Here is a 23824-nt window from a genome sequence, read left to right on the forward strand (position 1 = left end):
ATGTCCACAGTCTATTCTTTACAATATATCCATACCAATTTATGAACATTTTGGGGAATTTTCAAAAATCATAGCATGGGAAATAATTGATGGTATACTAATGCTTATCAATAACTCCACACACTCCTACAAACTGGTTGCCTGAAAATGTCAAATAAACGAGCCATTTGTTGTTATGACTCTGGATTGCCAGATAGCTAGCAACAATGAGAAGATGCTACCATGTGGGGAGGTGTCTCTTTCAGCTAGATCTTGTTATTGATATCATTTGTTACTTTGAGGTGTTTTGACTCATGTCGTGTCTATGCTAATATGGCAAAAATGTATTAGCTAGCTACCCAACAACAGTAATAATTTATTTGAGAACCAACAAGTGATCATGTACTAATCTATTTACGTTTTCAATAAACATTTGGAAAGGAAATATAGTTGACATGTTGTCAACAATCCTTTGATTCTAAGCCAAGTCAGTCTGTTTTGCCCCAAAGTTGCACACATATCAGTTTTGTTGCTATAACAACTCAGCCGTCTATAGTCCATCAATATCATCCATTCCGAAGCGCCAGGCCGGGTTTTGACATGGCATCCACAGACAGGAGTCCGTTGTATTTGGATTGGTTGAAGCGGCAGAGTACAGAGACGGAGACTTCTCTGATTAAAGTCGATCAGTGCGCTAGACTCGGTACTGAGGTTGCACACTCTGGCTTGATGGAGTGAGGAGCGCGGTAGAGCCAGTTACGGAAGACTTTTGTGAATTTTCAGATTCGGAACATGAACTACATATCAAAAAGACCTCGGCCCATAGATTCAGCTAGACCAGTTCAATATTACAGTGAACAGAGCAAACGGTAATTTCAGAGTTTTTCATGCATACCTTCATATAAAGCCAATGTAATATCTGTCGTATTTCAAAACTGTTTCACCGAAGTCCTGGAATTTGTTGATTCTCTATAAATTTCCCTCCCTTTCTATTCATTACATTTGAGGCTCCGAAAGCTTCCATTGCCTCTGCTACAAGGACTGTGGTAATTTGGAACGGCATTTGATAGCCACTGGACTTGATTCATCGCGGAGTTTTTGACTGCTCGTCATGGGCTACAGTGGACAAACTGCTAGAAGTGGAAGAAGAGGAGTCGCGGGATACTTAATGAAGATGACAACCATATTTTTGGTTTTTCTAATTGCCCTCGTGGAAATCGGAGCTTCTCAAGGTAAACTATCGAATTTATAGCCATACCTGCATGCAGAAAAATGCTCGAGCTGAGTGTTCGAGTGTTGTCCGGATGGCCAGTTGTGCTGCCTATGCCATCAAAAAGTAGATCATTTGTAGGCTGGATTTTCGCAACAAAAAAATCATAGTTAGCCTACATCAAAATAAATGGTCTACACTTGCCACTTTATGCCCTCAACGAAAAAAAGCCTAGAGTCGCAAATAGTTTGGAATGGAAAAATGTAGCTAAAATGTCATATCTATGATGGCACACCTAACGCACTGGGCTATTCCCCCCCAAATGACTGTTTCTTGTAGACTACTGTAATGAGGAGGATATCAACGTTTTTAAAATGTGTTAGGCTATGCATTAAAATGACACAGCTTCCATGAAGCATTAGTTTGGTGTAAACAGAAACATAGTCTTGGTTGACCATACCAATTTTTGCGCAGTTTTGTTGTTGTTTTATTATGAAAGACTGGGAAGCTTAAGCTACACCTGAGTCATATCGTCACAATATGTTTCTTTATTTTTCCCCCGTCTCTCTCTCTCTTGCTCTCAATTCAATTCAAGGGGAATGGGAAACGTATGTTTACATTGCCAAAGCAAGTGACATAGATAATAAACAAAAGTGAAATAAACAATAAAAAATGTACAGTAAACACCACACTCACAAAAGTTCCAAAAAAATAAAGACATTACAATTGTCATATTATGTCTATATACAGTGTTGTAATGATGTGCAAATAGCTGAAGTACAAAAGGGAAAATAAATGAACATAAATATAGGTTGTATTTACAGTGGTGTTTGTTCTTCACTGATTGCCCTTGTGGCAACAGGTCACATATCTTGCTGCTGTGATTGAACATTGTGGATATGGGAGTTTATCAAAATGGGATTTGTTTTTCAATTTTTTTGTGGGTCTGTGTAATCTGAGGGAAATATGTGTCTCTAATATGGTCATACATTTGGCAAGAGTTTAGGAAGTGCAGCTCAGTTTCCACCTCATTATGTGGGCAGTGTGCACATAGCTTGTCTTCTCTTGAAAGCCAGGTCTGCCTTCGGCGGCCTTTCTTAATAGCAAGGCTATGCTCACTGAGTCTGTACATAATCAAATATTTTCATAATTTTGGGTCAGTCACAGTGGTCAGGTATTCTGCCACTGGGTACTGTCTGTTCAGGGCCAAATCACATTCTAATTTGCACAATTCTTTTTGTAAATTCTTTCCAACGTGTCAAGTAATTATCTTTTTGTTTTCTCATGATTTGGTTGGGTCTAATTGAGTTGCTGTCCTGGGGCTCTGTGGGGTGTGTTTGTGTTTGTGAACAGAGCCCCAGGACCAGTTTGCTTAGGGGACTCATCTCCAGGTTCATTTCTCTGTAGGTGATGGTTTTGTTATGTGAGGCTTGGGAATCGCTTCCTTTTAGGGGGTTCTAGAATTTAACGCTCTTTTCTGGATTTTGATAATTAGTGGGTATCGGCCTAATTCTGCTCTGCATGCATTATTTGGTGTTTTACGTTGTACACTGAGGATTTTTTTTGCAGAATTCTGCATGCTGAGTCTCAATTTGGTGTTTATCCCATTTCTCTCTCCCTCTCTCTTGCTCCCCCCCTCTCTCTCTCACACACACACTGTGATTTCAACCCTGTGTGAGGATCACAGTGCGCTGGTCGGGATATCTTTTATATGAGACTTTATAAAAAAAGACTTATCTGATAGTGAAGCTTCTCTGGCTGCCATCTTTTATTGTATGCTTAATACAGCAATTGAACATATTTTGATTTAATTTTCTTATTACTCTAACCCCATCAGCAAAGATTCAGTTTAATATCTGCCTGTGGGGGCTTATCTTTTGTCATACGCTTTACCAACATGTATCATATTGTTGCTACAATGGGTTAGATCAATCTTATCATTGGATTTTAATGCACTCATAGACTTTTATACTGAAGTATATAGTTGTGACATATGATGTTGCCTCCTATTGTTGTGGATTTTCATCACTTTTCATTTCCGTCTCCCCTCCCTCCCTCCCTCCCTCCCTCCCTCCCTCCCTCCCTCCCTCCCTCCCTCCCTCCCTCCCTCCCTCCCTCCCTCCCTCCCTCCCTCCCTCCCTCCCTCCCTCCCTCCCTCCCTCCCTCCCTCCCTGACTCCTTTTTAGAGGATGGTGAAGTTCGGGGTTATAGATCACTGCCTCATCCATCAGGAGAGTTGCTCCTCGCATCTGTTGTCCTTGGTTATTCACCTGCTGTTATCTGAACAGAGGTACAATGCTGAGGCTAGAGTCATCGGTCAACAATAGTACTGGAAGGCATTATTGGTTTAATATACATTTCTGATTTTTTTGTGTCGGCCTGTATTATTCTTCATTCTTTTAATGCCGTCTGACATTTTATTACAGTATTAGGAACAGAAATAGATGTATATTAAACTATGTTTTCTTTTTAAGGTGTTATCACACAGTAAATAGCAATGTAGAACACCCAAACCCATTTACCAAATCGACTCCCTACATAGCTGGATTGTCTGTCAAACAAAAAAGGGTATAAAAGTATCCCCCAGGGTGCATTGAATGTGCATTCCTGTATGTGTGTGTTTTCCTCAGGAGGCAGGTGGGTGGCCTCTTTCCTATCGTGCATGATGTACTATGTGAAAATCCAAAACACATCCATGCACACATAATGTAAGTAATGGTGTGAGGATTTTTCACATAGTCAGAACTCAGGGCTTTAGTAACACAGACCCAGCTGGAGGAGGAAGGATAAATTTTTTCCCCCGAGTGGTTTGGAAGTCACTCTTTCGCCCTTCATGCTCTGGCTCATTCCGAAGGTAGCCGGCCATTTCAAATTGCAGATCCAACACCATCATTTCAGATGATCCATACAGGGAAAATCAACCCACATTCAGTCAGTCCTGGCCCCAGCTCCAACCCAAGTCCCAGCTTCCAGACCCATCTTCAGCTCCCAGCAGCTACCAGCCCCAGACCTAGCCCCAGCTCTCAGCCTCAACCCAATACCCAGCCCTGTGTCCCAGCCCCGGGATCACAGTCTCCTACATAGTTAATGAGGAATGAGCAAAGGAGAAAACGAAGGATGAAATGCAGTGCAGCTCTGATTTCTGAAGGGCAGGGCTAGGATGACATAATGGTCATTCCAGAACCCCGGAGAGGCCTGTCTCATTGACTGGAGTGGGAACACAAACCAGGTCGTTCCCTGTACATTAAGAAGTCAATAAGCCAGGAGAACATTGTTTGGGGCTAATTAATGGCCCTGCCTTTTTTGGACACTGATGAGTTGCCTGTGCACATTTCCAAATCACTGGAGAGTCTCTTCAGCTCAGAAAGACTCACCCGTTTGGTGATTACAGTGTCTCACTTACCCAGACACACCTGCTCTGCTCTGCACAGCAGTATCCTGGTGCTTTTCTCTTTTTGATAGTGAGGAGTCTAAGGAAGCCACGGGTATTTTTTGAAAGATATAGTTGATAGTATGGGACAGACTCTCGGGATGGTAGCTCCTCATGGTGAATTTAAACGGGCTTTTCTTCTTATTAGTCTATGTTTGAACCTGTACTCTTGACAAGGTAATCCACCTAGCTTGATTCCAGCAGAGAGAAAGCGTGATAGAGAGAGAAAGAGAGAGAGAGTAGACTGGATCTTCCATTTGGAAGGGCTCCCACTCCCTCTACTCCCAGCTGGCCAGCTATCACTCTGGGACTGTTTGAATATGCAGATGAGCTGAGGATGAGCGAGAAGAGGCAGTTGAAGAGAGGGTTTATCTTGGATCGTTCTCCAAACAGTGCATAGCTAAATCAATGTATAGGCCTATTTCAAATACATCCCAGCACATACACCCTGCTGTCACTAAGGTATGGAATTACACAATTATATAGAACCAAAAGTCAAATGTGTTAACAAGACTTAACTATATTATTACTTAAATTAAAGGCCTATTAGATGCATAAGATACTTCATAACGAAGAGCAGTGTGACGCCAGCTTAGCCTCTGTCCTTTTCAGACACTGTGCATAGGCAATGATCCTCACTGTGCTTCTCCACATGTAGCTCTCCACATGTAGCAGTTCCGGTGACATGCATTGAAAGATGCATCTCTTTCTTTTTCAAAATGACTATGAATGAACTTATTTTCAAAAAATTGTCAACATATAAGATCACATTAAGGTGTGGGACATTCGCTGTGTTACAGGGAAGAATAGCAGGTCTATTTTGCTCCAGAGAAGTAGCTCATTGTTCCCTTGTTGACGCAGACGTTAGACTAGCTTCTAACTAACGTTAGCTAGCTCTCAAGTTAGCCAGATTTCCTTAGCAGCTTGTAGACAGCCCACAGCCCTTGCGGCCAGGACCACGGATTGTCCGGGGAGTGTGACTGTTTGAATCCCTGATTTTTGTTGTGGTTTCCATCTGCCCTGTGACCTATCCTTCTGGAACTGCGTGGAGTATAAGTGTAGCCTACGTTGCTACCATGACAAGGACCAAAGCTGGTGGGAGTACTGTTGAGGACAGTAGTGTCTCTATCACATGTGAAGGATCTTTTAAACAAAAAGAGTTCGACAAGCAGTTGTTACAACAACAAGAAAATAGCATTAGTTTAAACAGGAGAACAGCAAGAAGACAACAATCTGTAATTCATTGAGAGAGGACATCAGTTCTGTATGTGAATCTATGATAACAATGATGGAGAAATCAGATTATCTCGAGGGACCAACATTGGTGTGGAAGGAATTGCAGAATCTCCACATGAAACCTGGACGCAGTCTCAGGACAAAGAGAGGGAAATGATCATTGAGAAACTGAAGATGGGCCACATGAAGATTGAGGTGGAGTACGACTACAGGATTGGAAAACCCACCACCCGCCCAAGTCACAGGTCCAGGCAGATAGTGGTCAAGTTCCTGAGGTTGAAGGACAAACTATGGGTTCGTAGCTTCAACCCCACAGCACACACACACACCAACTGATTGATGGGCTGCTGAATAATGTTTTTTTGTTGTTGCTTTGTTTCTTGTTTTCCATATTATGTCTAGCACTGATAAGCTATCCAGGAAAGGGCTAAAAATAGGCCATATTTGTCACGCCTTGGTCTTAGTATTTTGTGTTTTCGTTAATTAGTTGGTCAGGCCAGGGTGTGACATGGGTTTATGTTGTTGTATTTCGTAGTGGGGTTTTTTAGTTATTGGGATTGCGGCTGAGTAGGGGTGTTGCATAGGTTTGGCTGCCTGAGGCGGTTCTCAATCAGAGTCAGGTGATTCTCGTTGTCTCTGATTGGGAACCGTATTTAGGTAGCCTGGGTTTCACTTTATATTTCGTGGGTGATTGTTCCTGTCTCTGTGTAGTTTCACCAGATAGGCTGTAAATAGGTTTCACGTTCCGTTTTGTTGTTTTGTATTTGTATCGTCATTTTTGTTTCGTTAAGAACATGAGTAACCAACACGCTGCATTTCGGTCCGACTCTCTTTCGACAAACGAAGAACGCCGTTACAATATTAATCAAGCCCCCAGTGTCTGGTCTGGAGCACTTCAGCTCTGCTGGTCGGCTACTATGTAGCAACCTAGCAGTGCCAAAAGCCCTGGTCTCCCCTCGAACACCTATTTCTATTTTGATCGCCAGAACGATCAAACCCCCCAAAATGTAAGGCCATTTAGGGATCTAAAATATGTTTACTATGATTAAGTTCAATCCCCACCAATGTTCCTTCTAAACTGCTGACGGCCAAGTGCAGCTCCTGGAACAGGCCCACACAGAAGAATTGCCAGCCTGCGCAGAGGTGCACGAGATTGAACTTCAATAAAATTTACACTGGCTTTAAACATATACAATTTTCTCTTAACTGTGGAAAGTGGTATTAAATCAACACAATAACAGTCTTGTTCAATGCAGAAAAGCACATCTAACTGCGGTGGGGATTTTGTTTTAGGTTGAGAAGCATATCAGGGTAGCCTTGTCCTATTTCACGGGCACCAGCGTTTTTTTCCATCACCCTCCGTTGAAGAGTAACCTAGAATGCCTATTTTGGATTACAGAGCAGAGACGCGTGTAGCCACATGTGCTCATTTGTTGATATTCTTTGCTAGTTAGTGAGTTACTAGTTTGGTTATAGCAATGGGGATTGACTGCTTCCTACAAGAGCACAAAATGTGTACTTCTAACTGTCTTTGAAAAGAGAGTCATGTAAACAGTTTTTTATCTTAAAGGGGCAGTGTCCTATTTTGAGACTGGCTTGAAGGCAGAGGTTAGCATCCATTTTTTGTATGATTCTCTGTATGGTAATAATAATGATAGCAATTAATTAAATGTTGTTAAGTGGTTTCAATAATGCAATTTCAAGTCCGCTATTTGGCCAATTGTGTTACAGATCATTTATTATATTTATAAAGTCTCATGGAATGTATACCTATATTGAACACCGCATATTGGCTATTGTAAGCAATGTCATAGAAGTCAACATCTAAATCCATGTGAAAATGTTATAGCATTTGCTCCATTAGTTTTGTTGATAGGCCACTCCGATGGGCCTACATTATACTCAAATAGCCACAAATGTCTATTGGCCACTGTCTGAAATTGTAACTTAAAGGCCCAGTGCAGTCCAAACGTGATTTTTCTTTGTTTTAAATATATATTTCCAAACTATTAGTTTGGAATAATAATGTGAAATTGTGAAAATGATGATAATACCCTTTTAGTGTAAGAGCTGTTTAAAAAGACCGCCTGACATTTCAGCCTGTTTTGGTGGGAGGGAATTTTAGCCTTCCATGGTGATGTCACCATTTGGTAAATTAGTTAAACCTCTAGTGACTCCCCATCCCGGATCCGGGAGCGTAATCATCGACTGACACTAATTAGCATAACGCAACGGACATAAATATTACTAGAAAATATTCCTATTCATGAAAATCACAAGTGAAATATACTGAGACACAGCTTAGCCTTTTGTTAATCATCCTGTCATCTCAGATTTTCAAAATATGATATACAGCCAAAGCTAGACAAGCATTTGTGTAAGTTTATCGATAGCCTAGCATAGCATTTTGTCCAGCTAGCAGCAGGTAACTTGGTCACGGAAATCAGAAAAGCAATCAAATTAAATCGTTTACCTTTGATGATCTTCAGATGTTTTCACTCACGAGACTCCCAGTTAGATAGCCAATGTTCATTCTTTCCAAAAAGATTATTTTTGTAGGCGAAATAGCTCCGTTTGTTCTTCACGTTTGGCTCAGAAATTGACCGGAAATTACGGTCACGAAAACACAGAAAAATATTCCAAATTAGCTCCGTAATATCGACAGAAACATGGCAAACGTTGTTTATAATCAATCTTCAAGGTCTTTTTCAAATATCGATTCGATAATATATCCACCAGGCAATTGGTTTTTCAGTAGGACCGATTGGAATAATGGCTACCTCTGTATTTTACGCGAGAGTCACTCTGAGAGCCATCAGGTGACCACTTACACAATGGAGCCACTTACGGGTATTCTTCAACATAAATGCATAAAACTACGTCACAATGCTGTAGACACCTTGGGGAATACGTAGAAAAAGTAATCTGGTTGATAGCCCATTCACTGCTCAATAGGGACGCATTGGAGCGCAGAGCTTTCAAAACACGAGGCACTTCCGGACTGGATTTTTCTCGGGCTTTCGCCTGCAATATCAGTTTTGTTATACTCAAAGACAATATTTTTACAGTTTTGAAAACTTTAGAGTGTTTTCTATCCTAAGCTGTTAATTATATGCATATTCTAGCATCTTGTCCTAACAAAATATCCCATTTACTTTGGGTATGTTATTTTTCCAAAAATGAAAATACTGCCCCCTAGTCACAAAAGGTTAAAAGACCAATAAGAAAGAGTACCAAACCTCTCAGCCAAGTGGGGAGAGCTTTCCATTCCCAACTCAGACCACTCACAGACAGTCCTAGCAACATTTTTGCTTGAGAAATTGCTCTTTGCTAAGAAGCTATTTTTGTTTATTTTTGACCATTTGAGGTGAAAACGATCACAGTGATCACTAAGGTGGTTCAAGACCTGAAATTTGATGAGTGCCTAAAACATTTGAGAGGAACATTGATCCCCACATTGAATTATTTTAAAGTTTGATACAAATCGAGATATTTAATTAAATAGTGATCTACTTTCTACTTTCTTGGGGACCTGAATATTGACTGATTTTCATCAAGCTGTCTGCTCTAGAGGTGGCTTCTCACCTGTAATCTGGTTCAGGTTGTTAATCAACCTATCAGGTTGTTTACAAACACTACAGTAACTACACTGAGTATACCAAACATTAGGAACACCTTCCTAAAATTTCTGAAATGTCTTGCAGGGACAACATTGCCTTTCTTTCTACACTGATCTTTTTCTACAAGGTGTTTAATGTTCCACAAGGATGCTGGCCCATGTTGACTCCAATGCTTCCAACAGTTGTGGCAAGTTGGCTGGATGTCCTTTGGGTGGTCGACGATTATTGATACACACAGGAAACTGTTGAGCATCAAAAACCCAGCAGCATTGCAGTTCTTGACACAAATCAGTGCCCTTGGCACCTACTGTAATACCATACCCCGTCCAAAGGCACTTAAATCTTTTGTCTTGCCCATTCACCCTCTGAATGGCACAGATATACAATCCATGTCTCAATTGTCTATAATCTCCCCATTATCTACACTGATTGAAGTGGATTTAACATGTGACGTCAATAAGGGATCATAGCTTCCACCGGGATTCACCTGGTCAGTATATGCAGGTGTTCTTAATGTTTTGTACACTCAGTGTATATCATTCACATTTATTGATCACATTTTTACTAATATTGTAGAGCTTTGTCCTAATGCTGTATCCGTACCCATTGGATGCAGTGACTATCCAGGGAAGCCAAGGTTCCAAAAGCTGGGCCTAAAATAGTGTATGAGAGATCATACAAAATAATTAGCTGTGAATCTTATGTGGATTATGTAAAAAATATTTGTTGGTCTGATGGATTAATAAGGAGCATCCAGACGCTGCTTTTGATTATTTTATGAAGTTGCTTCTTCCAATTATTGATAAACATGCACCAGTAACGAAACTGACTGTTAGGACTGTTAAGGCTCCATTGATTGATGAGGAATTGAAAAACTTTATGGTTGAAGGAGATGGGGCAAAAGGAGTGGCTTATAAATCTGTCTGCACGTCTGACTGGCTGACTTACTGAAAATTTTGAAATTATGCGACTAACCTCAACCAAAAGAAGAAGAAACTTTGTTATGAAGCCAAGATTTATAAAGAATGACAAAAAACACTTTGGAGTACTTTAAATTAAATTATGGTCAGAAAGACAAATTCAACTCCATCTTTCATCGAATCAGATGGCTTATCCATCACAAGACCATTTGATGTTGCCAACTATTAATGATTACTTCATTGGCAAAGTGGGCAAACTAAGGGCAGGAAATGCCAACAACAGTGAGCCATCGTAGTCATGCATAAAAAAAACAAATAATGAAAGAAAAGCATTGTAAATTGGAATTTTGTCAAGAGAGTGTGGGAGAGGTGGAAAACATATTGTTATTGATCAATAATGACAAACCTCCTGGCATTGAAAACTTAGATGGAAAGCTACTGAGGATGGTAGCTGACTCTATAGCCACTCCTATCTGTCATATATTTAATCTGAGCCTAGAGGAAAGTGTTGCTAACAGCCTGCTGCCAGCTCTTAGCAAACTGTTGTAAAAAAATATATGTTTGACCAAATACAATGCTATTTGTCTGTAAACAAAACAGACTTGCCGGATGCTAATAGAGAAGGCCACTCAACATACATACTAGGTACAAAAGTATCTATATCCACAGTAAAACAAGTCTGTATTGACATAACCTGAAAGGCCGCTAAGCAAGGAAGAAGCCACTGCTCCAAAGCCACCCTAAAAAAGCCAGACTACGGTTTTCAACTACACATGGGGACAAAGATCGTACTTTTTGGAGAAATGTCCTCTGGTCTGATGAAACAAAAATAAAACTGTTTGGCCATAATAACTATCGTTATGTTTTGGAGGAAAAATGGAGAGGCTTGCAAGCAGAAGAACACCATCCCAACCGTGAAACACGGGGTTGGTAGCATCATGTTGTGGGTGTGCTTTGCTGCAGGAGGGACTGGTGCACTTCCAAACTTGATGGCAGAATGAGGGAGGAAAATTAAGTGGATATATTGCAGCAACATCTCAAGACATCAGTCAGGAAGTTAAAGCTTGGTTGCAAATGGCTCTTCCAAATGGACAATGACCCCAAGCATACTTCCTAAGTTGTGGCAAAATGGCTTAAATGGACAACAAACAAATGGACAACAAAGTCAAGATATCAAGAAGTCAAGATATTGGATTGGCCATCGCAAAGCCCTGACCTCCTATAGAACATTTTTTTGGGCAGAACTGAAAAAAGCGAGTGCGAGCAAAGAGGCCTACAAACCTGACTCAGTTACACCCGCTCTGTCAGGAGGAATGGCTAAAATTCACCCAACTTATTGTGGGAATTATGCTTAAGGCAACCCGAAACGTTTGACCCCTAGTTAAACAATTTAAAGGCAATGCTACCAAATACTAATTGAGTATATGTATTCTTCTGACCCACTGGGAATGTGATGAAAGAAATAAAAGCTGAAATAAAATTATTTCTCTACTTTTATTCTGACATTTCACATTCTTAAAATAAAGTGGTGATCCTAACTGACCTAAAACAGGGAATTTTTACTCTGATTAAATGTCAGGAATTGTGAAAAACTGAGTTTAAATGTATTTGGCTAAGGTGTATGTATATATTTGACGATATTCGTATGTAAACTGTAGTTATATTTCATTTTCTTTTTAACTTTCACTTACTTAGCTAGAAAATGCAGCCAGCTAGCAAGTTTAGCATACTCAAACATCCGGCTCAAACAGAGAGGGATGCTATGTCACCTAGCTGGCTATGGCTATCCAACACTGGAACTCTTCTAAGTCAAGGTAAGCTTTTGGTTTTATTAATTTATTGCCACCGGGGCCCGCCGGTGTAACTACTAAACTGCTTGCTAACTGTACACTGTACTGCATGATTGTAGCGGTTTTAGTAGTTCTAGTAGCTATGTTGACTTGATGTTAGCTAATATATTGACAACGGTGTAGGCTGTGTGTAGCGGTTAGCATTCATGATATGAAGGTTTGGCTTGGAAAGGATATTTCGCCTAGTCACACGCAGCTGATGTGTTGTGCACTGAAGTCCACAATCGAAGAGAAAGGGTGAGAGGAGGACAGTTCGTAGATGCGAGAAGGAATTATACAACGATTTAACTGCTATGATAGTGAACTGCTTTTGCCTGTGATCAGGGGTGTAATTTAGTCTGCCGATTCTGTTGAAAAGTTGAGCCAGTCACCTGTTTGTTTGTAAATAGCACAACATGAGAAAGCTGGAGGTGGTGAGTCCATTGGGTTCTATATCGATCGGCGAGTCTCTATTGCGCAACGCGCATGAGGTGCAAAGTTACACTGTATGCAATTCACTACTAAATGTTTGCCATCAGATGTCTTAGAATGTCTTTCTGCCCTGTTTGAGATGTCCAAGAGCTCTGGATGAGCTGCCATTTTTTCTCTACTAGCTTCTTTTCCTTTCTTCATACTTTCCCCTTATGCTTCATGTACACATGCTTCTCTTCCTTCAGAAAAGCATGCATACATTTTTTCAGTTGCACAATTTCTCTCCTTCACTTTCGCTTGTAAATGTCCACACTTACCGAAAATGACTGTATGGTATGCTGGCAATAGCGTAAATCTCAGGATCGCAAAAGAATGGTATGATAGTATGGAAATCTGGATATCGTCCAAGCCTTAATGACACACGCACTTAATCCACTATTCCACCACAGGTCTTTTCACAGTTCCCAGGTCCAGAACAAATTCAAGGAACCTTACAGTGTTATTGTGGCGGCAGGGTAGCCTAGTGGTTAGAGCATTGGACTAGTAACTGGAAGGTTGCGAGTTCAAACCCCCGAGCTGACAAGGTACAAATCTGTCGTTCTGCCCCTGAACAGGCACTTAACCCACTGTTCCTAGGCCGTCATTGAAAATAAGAATTTGTTCTTAACTGACTTGCCTGGTAAAATTAAAAAAATGACAAATACAGAGCTGTATTGTAAAGTTGCCATTGGCATCAGCTAATGGGGATCCAAATCAACCCAATCTCCCTCTTTCCTCCTAGTCTTCTGAGCTTTGTTTATTGGAGAGAAAAGCTACTGGAATCTATATTGTTCAAACTACCAGAGTGTTTGTCATTTTTTAAGTGAAGGGAAACTTAGGCCTAACCTCACATGCAGAGGCACACACACACATTACACGCACACTCTCACCCTCGTATGTCAAGATTGATCAGAAAGTGTGTAAAAAAAAATAGAGGTTAGTGAGAATGTTATTGCTATCATTATTTTTACTCTAACCGTTTCCCCCCATTGCCTGGCAACTCTGGTCCCAGAGGTGCTGCTAAGGTTACAGCCATTGCGGTCATTTCACAAACGATGCCTGTATGCACAATGAGCACATTGTGTGTGGAGGAATGCTTGTGAATTACATAGCGCTAAGACCTTTTGGCAATGCCCAGAATGTGACAAGATGACACAGTTTATACTTTAAAGCCCATATTTAATTGAGGGAAAATGAGACTCAGTAACATAAGCACTCACACATAGGTGATGGCAAAGGGCAAAACCCAACACTGTGTATATCATCACAAATGGCCACCCGGAGCCTTTTCCTCAGGCTGATGATGTCAGAGGAACATGTTGTTTGTTGGCTCTACCCCAGACAGTGTGTGGTTCAGTGTGATAATTACTGTGAAAACAGACTGCTGTGTTTGTGTCCCCACACCTGACGTCACTTTCTATTTTTATTGGTGGGAAAAGGTACACGACTGTTACTTCACTGGATGTGTGTGCAGCAGTGCTGTTGAATCCGGATATCTCCAGCTGTGCAGATGCGGCTAGATACTGTATCATGGGCACAGTAACGACTCCCAACATCCTGTGTGTCGTCTGTCTTATTCACTGAGATACAAAAGAAAGAAGAAGGAGGGAGGGAGGGGAGGGGGAGGGAGGGAGGGAGGGGAGCAGAGATGAGGGAGGGAGGGAGGGGAGCAGAGATACAGTAGAGAGGAGAGAGTGGAGGGGGGGGGGGAGCAGAGATACAGTAGAGAGGAGAGAGGAGAGAGGGGAGGGAGGGAGGGAGGGATGGAGGGAGGGAGGGGAGCAGAGATACAGTAGAGAGGAGAGAGGGGAGGGAGCAGAGATACAGGAGAGAGGGGAGGGAGGGAGCAGAGATACAGTAGAGAGGAGAGAGGGGAGGGAGGGAGCAGAGATACAGTAGAGAGGAGAGGAGGGAGGGAGAGGGGAGGGAGGGAGGGAGCAGAGATACAGTAGAGAGGAGAGAGGGGAGGGAGGGAGGGAGCAGAGATACAGCAGAGAGGAGAGGGGGGAGGGAGGGAGGGGAGTAGAGATACAGTAGAGAGGAGAGAGGGGAGGGAGGGAGGGAGCAGAGATACAGTAGAGAGGGGAGAGGGGAGGGGGAGGGAGGGATGGAGGGAGGGAGGGAGCAGAGATACAGTAGAGAGGGAGAGAGGGGAGGGAGGGAGGGATGGAGGGAGGGAGCAGAGATACAGTAGAGGGGAGGGAGGGAGGGATGGAGGGAGGGAGGGGAGCAGAGATACAGTAGAGAGGGGAGGGAGGGAGGGAGGGGGAGGGAGGGGAGCAGAGATACAGTAGAGAGGAGAGTGGGAAGGGAGGGAGGGGAGTAGAGATACAGTAGAGAGGAGAGAGGGGAGGGAGGGAGGGGGAAGGGAGGGAGGGATGGAGGGAGGGAGGGGAGCAGAGATACAGTAGAGAGGGGAGGGAGGGAGGGAGGGGGAGGGAGGGGAGCAGAGATACAGTAGAGAGGAGAGTGGGAAGGGAGGGAGGGAGTAGAGATACAGTAGAGAGGAGAGAGGGGAGGGAGGGAGGGGGAAGGGAGGGAGGGATGGAGGGATGGAGGGATGGAGGGGAGCAGAGATACAGTAGAGAGGGGAGGGAGGGGGGAGGGAGGGAGGGGAGCAGAGATACAGTAGAGAGGAGAGAGGGAAGGGAGGGAGGGGAGTAGAGATACAGTAGAGAGGAGAGAGGGGAGGGAGGGAGCAGAGATACAGTAGAGGGGAGGGGGGGATGGAGGGAGGGAGGGGAGCAGAGATACAGTAGAGAGGAGAGAGGGGAGGGAGGGAGGGAGCAGAGATACAGTAGAGAGGAGAGAGGGGAGGGAGGGAGGGGAGCAGAGATACAGTAGAGAGGAGAGAGGGGAAGGAGGGAGGGAGCAGAGATACAGTAGAGGGGAGGGAGGGAGGGGGGAGGGATGGAGGGAGGGAGGGGAGCAGAGATACAGTAGAGAGGAGAGAGGGGGAGGGATGGAGGGAGGGAGGGAGGGAGGGAGGGAGGGAGGGAGGGAGGGAGGGAGGGAGGGAGGGAGGGAGGGAGGGAGGGAGGGAGGGAGGGAGGGAGGGAGGGAGGGAGGGAGGGGGGAGTGAGGGGAGCAGAGATACAGTAGAGAGGAGAGATGAAAGGCGGGAGAGGAAGATTGGAGAGGGTGAGAGTCAAAGAGGGGAGAGAGTAGGATGTAGAAGTTGAGAGGGAGAGAGAGAAGATGAGAGGTTGACAGAGAGTGAAGAGGAAAGGAGAATGTCATTAATCACCCTGCAGAGTGACACTCTAAACTGCAGGAGAGTGTCACAGTACAACATTCACTTCTATTAGCAGTACATTAGCAGGGCCCAGCACAAGTAGCAGCACTTGACAAGCAGGCCTGTGCCAGAACGGCTGACCTCTGTTTCAGCACAACGGATACTCCTCTTCAATACCACCCAGAGAGCGGAAAGCCTCTCCCATTCACATCACATACACAGCTGAAGTGTTGTGTGTAATGTGTGTGTGTGTAATGTGTGTGTGCAATGTGTCTGTGTGTGTGTGTGTGTGTCTCTCTGTGTGTGTGTGTGTGTGTGTGTGTGTGTGTGTGTGTGTGTGTGTGTGTGTGTGTGTGTGTGTGTGTGTGTGTGTGTGTGTGTGTGTGTGCGGCTTTGTTTTCATGAGTGCTCAGGGTTTGGAGTGACACAGAATGCATTAGAGAGCTCAGTGAGCGATCATTTTGTCTGACTACTATCTCCAGAGTACTGTGTTCCATTTTGACTTTTGACTGCATTAAGTCACTGAAAATGGTCATTGAAAAAGAGCCCCTGTTCTCAATCAACCTACCAGCTTGGATAAGGGATGATGATTACGATGATGATGGTGATGGTTACCTGTGTTCTCACCTCTGTTTTGAATGCCAGGTAATGGCTCCCAATTTAAGGTGGCTGGTGGCTTGTAACATTCACAGTAATTTCACATTCAGAGGGTGAATCAGCTAACACCCCAGTAATTACACTGAAGGATCCCATACAAGGAGAGGAGAGGAGAAGAGAGGAGAGGAGAGGGGGTTCAGGGGAGTACTATGGCCCCCACTCCTTATGGAGAGGCCAATTATGATCAGAGGTGAGAGAAATGGAGGACAAGAGGGAGAGAGGGAATGGGAGAGACAGGGAGAAGGAGAGAAAGACAGAGGGAGGGAAAAGTAATTTCCAATTAAGTGGCCCTTCTCATACCATTATAAGGAGAGGGACTGACAGGGCACATCATGAGTGAGTACAAGTACACACTCTATCCTCTGCCCTTTAATTAGTCTTTCTTCTCCCTATGGGCTCCACTGGGGTGCAACCACAAATGCCCTGTTGCTTTTCCATCTTTCCATGGCCTTAGCAGGAAAGCAGCCAGGGGAAATCACCTTATAAGGGCAAGTAAAAGACTGGATTTATGGAATCTTCGGTGTGCTTTCAATGTTGCTTGTTGCAACAGAATTGCATGTTTTTTTGTTATGTGACTAGCCATGTAAATATATATGTGCTTTCGCCAAGCCTTTTGTCATATGTCATAGGCTGCATGGTTAGCATTGCAACAAACACAAAAGAGGAGTTAGCTAAAGCAAACACATGGCTGACATGATATGTTATCGGATGGACGGCATCACTGTTTGTCTTTGTTTCGGTTTGTAACTGTTTTGGCATTAACGTATGGCACATTGTTGTATATGAGTTGACTGACAGTGACTTCGTACTACAGTATTCATTCCCCTTAGCTTTTTTCCTATTTTGTTGCATTACAACCTGTAACTTAAATGGATTCTTATTTGTATTTCATGTAATGGACATACACAAAATAGTAACCGGAAGGTTGCAAGTTCAAACCCCCGAGCTGACATGGTACAAATCTGTCATTCTGCCCCTGAACAGGCAGTTAACCCACTGTTCCTAGGCCGTCATTGAAAATAAGAATTTGTTCTTAACTGACTTGCCTAGTTAAATAAAGGTAAAATAAAATACATTTTAAAAAGTCCAAATTGGTGAAGTGAAATGAAAAAAATACAAAATAAAAAAATGTAAAAAATGGAAAGGTGGTAAGTGCGTGTGTTCGCCCTCTTTGCTGTGAAGCCCCCAAATAAGATCTGGTGCAACCAATTACCTTCAGAAGTCACATAATTAGTTAAATAAAGTCCACCTGTGTGCAATCTAAGTGTCACATGAGTGTCTCAGTATATATACACCTGTTCTGAAAGGCCCCAGAGTCTGCAACACCACTAAGCAAGGGGCGCCACCAAGCAAGCGGCACCATGAAGGCCAAGGAGCTCTCCAAACAGGTCAGGGACACAGTTGTGGAGAAGTACAGATCAGGGTTGGGATTTTAAAAATATCCTCAACCTTGTACATCCCACGGAGCACCATTAAATCCATTATTAAAAAATGGAAAGAATATGGCACCATAACAAACCTGCCAAGAGAGGGCCGCCCACTAAAACTCACGGACCAGCTAAGAAGGGCATCTTGATACTCCCCATCCCGGATCCGGGATCGTGAATAAAGCCTCAGGCTCATTAGCATAACGCAACGTTAACGATTTCTGAAAATCGTAAATAAAATGAAAATAATGCGCCTGCTCTCAAGCTTAGCCTTTTCTTAACAACACTGTCATCTCAGATTTTCAAAATATGCTTTTGAACCATAGCAATTCACTAATTTGTGTAAGAGTATGCTAAGCTAGCTTAGCATTTTGAGTAGCATTTAGCACGCAACATTTACACAAAAAACAGATAACCAAATAAATAAAATCATTTACCTTTGAAGAGCTTCGGATGTTTTCAATGAGGAGACTCTCAGTTACATAGCAAATGTTCAGTTTTTCCTGAAAGAATCTTTGTGTAGGAGAAATCGCTCCGTTTTGTACATCACATTTGGCTACCGAAACAAATCGAAAATTCAGTCACCAAAACGTCAAACTTTTTCCGAATGAACTCCATAATATCGACAGAAACATGGCAAACGTTGTTTGGAATCAATCCTCAAGGTGTTTTTTCACATATCTCTTCATTGATATGCAGTTCGTGGAAGCCTGCTTTCCCCTCAGAATCGCATGGAAAAATACCAGCAGCTGAAAAAGACGCACCAATTTCGACGCAGGACACCAGGCGGACACCTGGAAAATGTAGTCTCTTATGGTCAATCTTCCAATGATATGCCTACAAATACGTCACAATGCTGCAGACACCTTGGGGAAACGACAGAAAGGGCAGGCTCATTCCTCTCGCATTCACAGCCATATGAGACAATTTCCTGGATGCCGTTTCATCTTGGTTTTGCCTGTAGCTCCCGTTCTAGGGCACTCACAGAGAATATCTTTGCAGTTCTGGAAACGTCAGAGTGTTTTCTTTCCAAAGCTATCAATTATATGCATAGTCGAGCATCTTTTTGTGACAAAATATTGCGCTTAAAACGGGCACGTCTTTTTATCCAAAAATGAAATAGCGCCCCCATAGCATCAAGAGGTTAATCAGAGAGGAAACAAAGAGACCAAAGATAACCCTGAAGGAGCTGCAAAGTTCCACAGCGGAGATTGGGGTATCTTTTCCACAGGACCACTTTAAGCCAAACACTCCACAGAGCTGGGCTTTACGGAAGGGTGGCCAGAAAAAAAGCCATTGCTTAAAGAAAAAAACATGCAAACACATTTGGTGTTCACCAAAAGGCATGTGGGAGACTCCCCAAACATATGGAAGAAGGTACTCTGGTCAGATGAGACAAAAATGTAGCTTTTTGGCCATCAAGGAAAACACTATGTCTATCGCAAACCCAACACCTCTCATCACCCCGAGAACACGATCCCCACAGTGAAGCATGGTGGTGGCAGCAGCATATGGTGGGGATGTTTTCCATCGGCAGGGACTGGGAAATTGGTCAGAATTGAAGGAATGATGGATGGCGCTAAATACAGGGAAATTCTTGAGGGAAACCTGTTTCAGTCTTCCAGAGATTTGAGACTGGGACAGAGGTTCACCTTCCAGCAGAACAATGACCCTAAGCATACTGCTAAAGCAACACTCCACACTCAGTGGTAGGCATGTTGTGTAAATCGAATATACAAATTCCCCCAAAATACATTTTAATTCCAGGTTGTAAGGCAACAAAATAGGAAACATGCCAAGGGGGTGAATACTTTCTCAAGCCACTGTATGCAATAGAGTCAACTCATACACTCGTCTCACCCTCCAACACACACTATGGAACAGTTCTTGAGCCACTGTATACCTCACCTGGTGAAATACTGCTTCGGCCTACTACCTGACACACACAGTAAGTAGACACTAGACAATCACAGTGATGTCCTCTCCTGTAGCTATGCATGTTAGTTGACCTATTTTAAGAGGATTAGGACACAGAATAGGCAGAGTGGGGGGATTTGGGACTGAATTGGAATGCTGCTGGCACACGGATGTTACACGAATACAGCAGACACTACAAAGTGCTGATGATCACCAAACAGCCCAGTCAGTCGTAATGGCTGTTATTTCCCTGCTGTCCTTTAATGGCGTTGCCTGCAGACTCCCGGTGGTGTCTTGCCCCAGCAGGTACACCACAGTACAGATTTTGTATCTTAATCTGATCACTCTGTTGTTGCAAATCATTTTCCTGCACGGCAGGAAATGCAAATTGTAATCTATTCAAGTTTGAAAAGGCTTCTAAAAGTTAGTAATTTCCACTTTAAAATGTCAGACTTGATTTGACCTAACAAAAATGTATCAACCCCTACATAAAATGTCCTTTTTAAATAATTGATTAATTTCCTGCTGTGAGAAGCAGGGTCAAATTAAGATAATGCATCTGTAGGCTATAGTACTGTACAGATTGGGATATGGCACAGAGCTACAGGAGATGGGGAAATAGAAACCACCACTAGGTGCCATGCCATACATGCTATGCACCTCAGAGCCCAAACTGCACAGAATACAGAATCGAGGCCTACAGTGAGCACAAATTGATTTGTGTGCCATTATAAGAGAGAGGAGGGTTTTTTACTTTCAAGAAAACTACAGCTCCATCTTTCTTTGGAGCTAAAGTCATTATAAAGTCATCCTAAGTCATGCAGCGCAAATGAGAAAGACCTGGGTGGCTCACAGCAGCAGCAGCAGGAGGTGGCTGATCTGAGCTGATGGGTGCGTTAACTAATCCAACACCTCCACCACCACACAGTATGGAGCAGAGCAGGCATCGTCTGCAACCTACTGTACTGCACTATACTGTACACCACCACTATGGAAATCCGGCCTCCTTAGAGAGCTCCTATCTATGCTGTCTACTGATTGGCAAAGCTAAACCTTTAATTAATCCGGGCACTGCCATGTCTTCTTGTGCTGCGAGCTAAAGCTTGCTGCTTTCACTGTGGAACACTGTTAGAGGAACATAACTCAATCAAATGTTAAAACCCCTTGAAGAATAGAAACAGCATTAATCCATCATATAAGTAATATATCTTACTGCCTGGTATTTTGTTAAGCATTAACACGTTATCTCCTGAGTTGTCCGTGGAGACACAGGCATGAGTCTTGGTAGTGCTTTGGTGTATGTACTGTATGTCAGCATTGAGGCATGCAGGGGGCGGGGCGGGGGGAGGCGGGGAGGGGGTTTCCTGTCTAATGTTTGTCAGCATCTCCCTCTGTTATTCCTGGGCTCTTAAAGCACCTGATGAAAGGCCAGCACAGATAAATGTTTGTGATTCTTTTTTTTATGGCGGACCTACTTTAAATGAGGGACCGACTCCTCACTCCCTCCCTCTCCTCCTCCCCTATCCTCCATCCCTTCCTCCCTCTCCTCCTCCCCTATCCTCCCTCTCTTCCTCCCCTATCCTCCATCCCTTCCTCCCTCTCCTCCTCCCCTATCCTCCCTCTCTTCCTCCCCTATCCTCCATCCCTCCCTCCCCTCCTCCTCCCCTCCCCTATCCTCCATCCCTCCCTCCCTCCCTCTCCTCCTCCCCTATCCTCCCTCTCTTCCTCCCCTATCCCCTCCATCCCTCCTCCATCCCTCCCTCCCCTCCTCCTCCCATATCCTCCATCCCTCCCTCCCCTCCATCCCTCCCTCCTATCTTCCCTCCCTCTCCTCCTCCCCTATCCTCCATCCCTCCCTCCCCTCCTCCCCTATCCTCCCTCCCTCTCCTCCTCCCCTATCCTCCATCCCTCCCTCCCCTCCTCCTCCCCTATCCTCCCTCCCTCTCCTCCTCCCCTATCCTCCAACCCTCCCTCCCCTCCTCCTCCCCTATCCTCCCTCCCTCCTCCCCTATCCTCCATCTCTCCCTCCCCTCCTCCTCCCCTATCCTCCCTCTCCTCTCATCTATCCTCCATCCCTCCCCTCTCCTCCTCCCCTATCCTCCCTCCCTCCCTCTCCTCCTCCCCTATCCTTTCTCCCCTTCTCCTCCCCTATCCTCCATCCCTCCCTCCCTCTCCTCCTCCCCTATCCTCCATCCCTCCCTCCCCCTCCTCCCTCTATCCTCCCTCCCTCCCTCCCTCCCTCTCCTCCTTCCCTCCCTCTCCTCCTCCCCTCCCCCCTCCATCCCTCCCTTCCTCTCCCTCTCCCCTATCCTCCTCCCTCCCTCGCTCTCCTCCTCCCCTATCCTCCCTCCCTCCCTCCCTCTCCTCCTCCCCTTTCCTACATCCGTCCCCCTCTCCTCCCCTATCCTCCCTCCCTCTCCTCCTCCCCTATCCTCCATCCCTCCCTCCCCTCCTCCTCCCCTATCCTCCCTCCCTCCCTCCCCTCTCCTCCTCCCTTATCCTCCCTCTCTTCCTCCCCTCTCCTCTTTCCCTCCCTCTCCTCCTCCCCTATCCTACATCCGTCCCTCCCCTCCTCCTCCCCCTCCCTCCCCCCTCCCTCCCTCCCTCCCTCCCTCCCTCCCTCCCTCCCTCCCTCCCTCCCCTCCCTCCCCCTCCCTCCCTCCCTCCCTCCCCCTCCCTCCCTCCCTCCCTCCCCCTATCCTCCACCCCACCCCCACAAGATCTCACAAGAATTTGTGGTTTCTGCTACATTAGAGCTCAATAGAGGCAGACGAGGGATGCAAGAGGAGCAAGGTTACTTCTTGTCCCCTTACACTAATTAATGGTCTAAACTGGAACGGGAAATGAGGCAGGGGTTGCAGTAATGGGGAGTGTGGGTAGAACACTGCTACATTAGGCCTATATATTTGGCCATCCTTACCAGGAAGGAGTAAATGGATTTTGGGTGTGGTGTGTGTTGTAGGGGTGTCTCTGGGTTATCTAAGGAGATAACAGCTCTGTGTCTCACCCCTAAATCCCTGAGACTGATTATGGACAACATTAACCACTGCAGAAGCAGAGATTATAGTCCCACCCGTTGATTTAGACCTGTCCTGCTAAACATTTACCAGTTTTCCCTGGGATCCTCCCCCCTCACGCACACACTTTTTAACCCTGACCTTTTTAAATACTGTCTGCATGTTTTACACAGTGTGTGTGTGTGTGTGTGTGTGTGTGTGTGTGTGTGTGTGTGTGTGTGTGTGTGTGTGTGTGTGTGTGTGTGTGTGTGTGTGTGTGTGTGTGTGTGTGTGTGTGTGTGTGTGTGTGTGTGTGTGTGTGTGTGTGTGTGATAATAACTGACCCTGGAAGGATAGTCTGCTCTAGATAAATCTATGACAAATACCAGGCCATTCATCCCCAGGAAATCAATCTTTCTCATAATTCCACTTGTTTTCCTTCTATCTGTTATCTACAGAGCTGCAAAACATACTTTAAACAGAGCAGGCCATTATGACCAGGGCCCCATTCAGTGTTTGGCAGAATGTCAATGTGTGATGTTGTTGTTTCTTACTCTGTCTGTTCAATGAGGTGCTAAATTAAAGCCAAGGCCATTGGTTTGCAGTGCCGTGGGTGAGTGCGGGATCGATTCTCCTCCCTCTCAGGTTATTGACTTAGAGAGAAAGTGACGACTGTGTGTGTCAAGACGCTTAAACACTTAAGAAATAAATGCTATTGAAATCATTTATAATTATATCGGAATTATGATCAATTGTTATTTTTGTTTTGATGTTTTATAATGCTCTAATGCTCTCAGAATTTGTCATTAGTGGTCTAGCCAGGTAAATAACCGCTACTCTGCATATTCTGCCCAGTGTCGCTTTCTTTTTCCCTTTAATGTGTTTTTAATGTATCTT

At 44.2% G+C, this 23824-nt stretch overlaps 1 pseudogene; it reads left to right on the forward strand.

Moving 5' to 3' along the window:
- Positions 1-674: 674 nt before the first annotated feature.
- The window catches only part of LOC135548311 (netrin receptor UNC5C-like), a 257700-nt pseudogene continuing 234550 nt past the window's right edge, over positions 675-23824 (forward strand).

Source organism: Oncorhynchus masou, chromosome 11 (genome assembly GCF_036934945.1).
Source record: "Oncorhynchus masou masou isolate Uvic2021 chromosome 11, UVic_Omas_1.1, whole genome shotgun sequence".
Classification (NCBI taxonomy): Eukaryota; Metazoa; Chordata; class Actinopteri; order Salmoniformes; family Salmonidae; genus Oncorhynchus; species Oncorhynchus masou.